General features: G+C 42.0%; 1 protein-coding gene across 2 annotated transcripts in view; it reads left to right on the forward strand.

The window, feature by feature from the left end:
• Positions 1–2665: 2665 nt before the first annotated feature.
• The window catches only part of gjc4b (gap junction protein gamma 4b), a 10446-nt gene continuing 7375 nt past the window's right edge, over positions 2666–5736 (forward strand). For both annotated transcript variants that reach the window (XR_004331552.1, XM_032512957.1), the window contains exon 1: positions 2666–2910. The gene's annotated coding sequence lies outside the window, so the exon portion shown is untranslated. The remainder of the gene's footprint in view (positions 2911–5736) is intronic.

The raw sequence follows: 5736 nt of genomic DNA on the forward strand, positions 1-5736 counted from the left end.
GTGTGTGTGTGTGTGTGTGTGTGTGTGTGTTTGGTAAGAAAGCAAACATCACAAGGGGATGATTCACAGTGGGTTAGGTTTGGAACGGACAAGAGGGCAAGTCTTGAGCAAAGCCCTTTCTCCTTTTAGGAAATGTTGCAACATCATATCTGTGGAGCAGTCGCCGGATGGAGCATTTGTCAGTTAGTCAAAGGTCAGAAAGACCAGGCAGTACAGGACATTTATTTTGTTGTAAGAGAGACGTAAAGAGTATAGGGAATATTGAGTAAAAGCAGTAAAAAACAATAAGGTTTGACCATATCCACACCATTGTGGATGAGTCATAAAATGCTATTTGCTTTTAAAAAGCTTTGACACCCACACTTTAACACCGCAACAATAGAAGAATGTCTAATTCTGCTCGTTTGGGTAATCAGAGGCAGCTTTAAATGGACTGTACCTGACATTCACAACATTATTCATAGCACTAACAAATATTTGCTTTGAAAAGATATAGTGGAGGGATGGCATCCTGAGCACAGAATGAAGTCACACTCCACTCCAGCCGCATTTGTATGTTAGTGCATGTGGCTGTGAAAAAAATATAAATATTTCCCATAAAGTATAGGGAAATAGTCACTGAGAACCATGAGGGGGTGATCCCAGTCGGCTGCTTTTTTCAGGATTATTGTATGTCATACATCAGCATTTGCACAAAGATCAGTTCCCCCATCAACTCGTCAATGCCAAAGAGCTGTTTTCACTCTCTTACTTTGGAGGGTGTTTCTGAAAAGATCGTTTTTTAGTTTTGTCCACTTAACGTGAATGGAAGCTGGAGAAAAGCAAATGTGTTTTCTTGTAGTGTGTGCAATAATGGCTTTATTTTAACCTTTCCAACCATCTGAATCCATACTTTTAATCATAACATATCCTAACATAGAAAGCACCACTCCCATTGGAATGTGGCACTTCTGAGTAGACTACCCTGTTACGATAATGACCATGAATCCATACACTATGTCTCAACATGAAGGATGTGAAAAAAAAGCCTTGGGTTCAAGAGGCCTAATACTGTACATTGGGAATAACATTGTATTGTAAAAATACAATGCTAACTTTGTGGTGTTTTACACCTATGTGTGTTGATAAGCGAGTGTTGATGTTCAGTCCTTAAGAATCCCAACCAGCGTCAATTTCAACAATAACTGTATCTTACTACACATGCATAGGCCTACATACAAATAGAATTAGCAACAAGAAAACTAACTTCAGCTCACGGTCTGAAGGGACCACAAGGCTGGGCTACTCAGTCTCCAGGTTATCTTTCTCTATCATTTGGGCTATGGTTTGCCACCCCCATTACACCTTATGCATAAAAACATGCTCGTGGTTCACAATAGAGCTTTGCTGCTCCTCTTGAGAAGGGGGAAGGGCATCGCATTCCTCTACTGACCTCCTGTTTGCAGCAGATATTAAACAATATCTGTGCTTTTACCAGTTATCAAAAAGACGAGACAAAGTATACCAGTCCCCTATTCATGCAGCCCATTAGCAACAAGCATTATGTGAAAGTAGAGTAGATCTGCTTTGTCTGCGTTTTTGCTTGGAGGTGGGTAGGCAATGAAGAGTGGCATTTCAGGAGATCTGGGCATAACAATGCGATCATTCAATTTGAGTCACTACCTCGGGAGAGTGATGCCGACTGGATGCCTGCAATATTTAATCTGGGGTAACCTCACATATATCGTTAAAGTCCCTTCTCTGTGGAAAGTGCCGTGTAAGCCTACTGGAAATTCAACCGCGTAAAGGAAATCTCACCTTTGATTGAGTGTTAGGGTAATGCTATGCTGCAGATGGTAGATGCCACTTTTTTCTCTTTGAATAGCAAGTCCACATCGGGCTGATTTAAGACAACTGACTATTCCCTTTGGGATTCATGACAATGCATGGTCCAGAACCCTTCAAGTATTGTGGGACATAAATCCCGGCTCAAAATACCATCACCACTTTTGTCTTCTATTAATAAGCATTTAGATGTAGCTTCAAAGAGATGCTAAGGGGGAGCTGAGGAAACACGTGTGCTGCCCTTGCCAAAGAAAGTGTGACATTGGAGAAAGGGGCCTCCTGATGGCAACAACTTCCCAACATCTGTAAAAGCAGGAAGCAGCCCATGCACTCACTATACCAGTTGGCTGTATGTTGTTCCACATCCCAAAAGAAGCAATAGCTGCTGCCTCACAGACCACACAAACTCTTGTGTGACTGATGCTACCTACCTTCACCTGCTGCTCTAAGCACTGTGGGCAGATCATTTAGATAAAACATTGGCAGGTCATGACATGAAGCACCATTAAACAACATTTACGTCATTCGTGTTGGTAACAACTAAAATACGTTTCTACATGTTTTTACACGTAGCCAATGTCAAGGTGGCACATTCTCTTTGAATTGAAACAACGTTTTAGCCCATATATATTTTACACTAAATAGCATATATGAGGCTACTTTCTGAGGTCTTCTAGTGTCTCAGATTGCAGTGACCCGGGAGTTATGTTCTCAGCCTGTGTCCAGGGTAAAGTTCTGGGCGAAAGACGAAGCAAGGATTGCATCAGGAATGCTGGCAGTTGATCGTTTTGCTCCACTCTGCGCAGACAGGGGGTGGGGAGCCCGGTTGGAAGTGGGAGGAGAAAAAAAAGGGGGGGGGGGAGAGATTTGGGAATATTCTTTGTCCTCACCCCGCAGTAGGCAACAACGCACAACTGGAGAAGGACACGGGCTCCCCACAAACAAACAAGAAAAAGAACCGGATGGCTTGATATTAAACCGGGAGGGCTTTATTTTAATAAAGAGAAAAACCAAGCTCCTGAAATAAGCGACAACTTCGAGGAGCCGTCGGGTTGAAAGCAGAGACTCCCCAAATCACAACCGAAGGTAAGATAACACGCAAACAAATCGTGATAGCTTCCTTCAGACGCGGCAACAGCACCTAGGTAGCTGCTTAGCTTTAGTTATAGTGCTAAAGTTAGATATTTTACTTTAGGGGAAGAAGTGTGAGTTGCTTTTTAAGGGTTCTAGCGGGATTTCGGCGTTTTAATAACCCGTGTCAACAAAGTCAGGGTCGGCAAATGGATTGTTGTAACGCTAACTTAACGTTTAGTTCCCGCGGGCAGGCAGGCAGGACGCAGCGCCAGTTAAATCCGCCAAGTTGGTTGCAGTATGCGGAATAATGTGTGATTTATGACACATTGGCGCAGCATTTGTTCATTAGCACCGCATGCCATGTAGTTCTGCTGGTATGCACAACATTTGGCTACATTTATTGGGCATTACTAAATCGACTGGATTTGGTGATGGAGGAACGCGCAGGGACCGTGTCTCTCCCCCCCCCCCCTCTCAAAAATATCATGATATGGAGAATAGCCAATTTCCTTCTTTAAAAAAAAAAAAAAAAAACTCGCAGCACTAATTTAATCACTAGTTGACTTTGTCCAAACAATGTGGTGCAGCTGTGTACACCGTTAGCTTAATTATCCATCGATTTGTGGCTGCAGTGCTGTGGAAGCATGTGGAACAGCGCGAGGACGTTTCCCAGATAGCCACGCGGAGGATTTTTTTTTTTCTCGGTGCAAATTGGATGAATTTAGTTTTCCATTTGACATTATTGTTCAAATAGACTGCTATATCCTAGCTAGGCCTACCCCTAATTTTCTCTGTTTTCATTTCTTCTTATTTCTAATGCAGACGTAACAACTTGTGGAAACAGTAATGGGGTTTTATGGCTCCCGGTGAGACGAAGGGTGGATTAGTGTATTCGTCCCTAGTCCAGTGGAAGTCTCTCCCTAGTTTGACACACATGCTGGGCATTTTTAGGAGCTTTTCCCCCGTAATCTCGGGGCCTCTTAGCTTTAGGGCTTTGGGATAAGGGAGGGATAACCATAACTAGCCTCCCAGATGTGAGAGCCACAATAGCCCCTCTGTTCTGCTGGGCTCGGTCAGCGTTGAGGCTGCTGTTTTATTTTGGTCCTTACTTAGAAACGGACTGATTTCTTTGAAGTGCCTTAGTAGATGGCCAATGGAATGGACATGTGATGAAGTAAGAGAGTAAAGAGACTTGACATAATTGAGTGGCACGTTTTTTTTTTTTTGTGGGCTGTATCTCATAGACACAAACTAGCATCTTTTTGGAAAAATTCAAACTTCAAGATATAAAGTTGAGTTTAAAATGTGTTTTACACAGTAATTTAGAGTGGGACGGATACGTATATCATGTGTAGGCCTATTGTCTAGTAAGTGACAATACAGTAATACAAATCTTTAACTACAGTATAGTAAGTTATTTTTGGTGTCTGGTGTGGTTGAGTGGATGTTTCGAGACCAAACACAGTATACACACCCTCTCAGTCAGACAGTGATGAAATAGGATCATGGCCAAGTGTATGATCTATCACTTGTTCATCATCACACTGTTCTGTGGAACTACACAAATGCTATTGCAGTTCCTCTGACGCACATAACCCATCCAAGGTGTGTGCCAACCTTACCGACACTAGACAATGGAAATGACAACCGCTGTCTGTTTTTTTTTTTTTTTTTTAAGCATAATTTGACACACATTCTCTCACAGATGTGAGGCTGTGGTTTTTCCTTGGGCATGGATGTCAGCTCTGCCAGCAGCGTGGGGCAACTTGTAACCGTTAACCTAGATAACAAGCAACAAAGTGTGCTTTTGGTGTCTATGGCTTTCATGTCTCTTAGAGCCTATAGTGTAATGTAGCTAACATTTTAGGTCAAATTATAGCCTACAATAAAAAAACACTGGTCACCCACAAACTTTGATTTCACCATAATATATGGGTTTGTGCTAAATATTCCTTTGTATGCATGTTCAGTTTGAAACCCCATGTCCCTACTGAATTTAGGCAGTTATCTTGATGTAAAAACCTGGGCCTAAAGTCATCATAAGTTGAGGTGTAACTGCAGGAAGCAGCGGCATGCAGGCAGCACTACAGAAAGCCAAGAAAGATCATGACAACGGTAGTCTTTGTGAGCAGTAAGCAAATGTCATAAAAGCAGTGAGTAAACATCTATTGATGGGACACTTGTGGAGAAACGTTCAGGAATTTCACGACATACTGACACTACTGGTGAAGACCTCAGAGGCCTGACAACACTCTTAAGGGCCTCTACTTGAGCATTTGGGGGTGATCTGTAAGGGCTTCAGTGCTAGTTAATTGGATTGTTGGACTGTACATGGTCTCTTTCCCCCTCATTTGATGTTTTTCAGTCCAACATTTCTTTTAATCAAAACTGTGAATTGACAAATTGAAAGTTCATTGCAGGTTTTAGACACACACAGTCTGATCGATGAATGCTGTGTGGACTAGCCAGAGCCTCCTCCGCAGCGGTGTGGAGGAAGGTCTGGCAATACGAGACTAGGCATCACAGTAGTGTTAGATCTAATGGCATCATTAGTATTCTTAAGTCTAATTTTCTAAAATGAAAAAGGAACACGGTAAATATTAGGGAGGGGGGGACGGGAATCAATTCAGCATTGTATTGCAATATTTTCAGTGGCAATATTGTATCGATACACAGGCGCCAAGTATTGACCTTTTTTTTATTTATATAGATATATAGGTAGGTCAGTTTTTCTGTTTGACAATCCCATTTTGCAGCAATAAAATTAAAGTGATATGAACAAACAGAGAAATGTATCGTTTTAGATAAAAACAGATGTTGACAAAGTTTCCTTTTGGG

The sequence above is a fragment of the Etheostoma spectabile genome, chromosome 4 (assembly GCF_008692095.1).
Source record: "Etheostoma spectabile isolate EspeVRDwgs_2016 chromosome 4, UIUC_Espe_1.0, whole genome shotgun sequence".
NCBI lineage: Eukaryota > Metazoa > Chordata > Actinopteri > Perciformes > Percidae > Etheostoma > Etheostoma spectabile.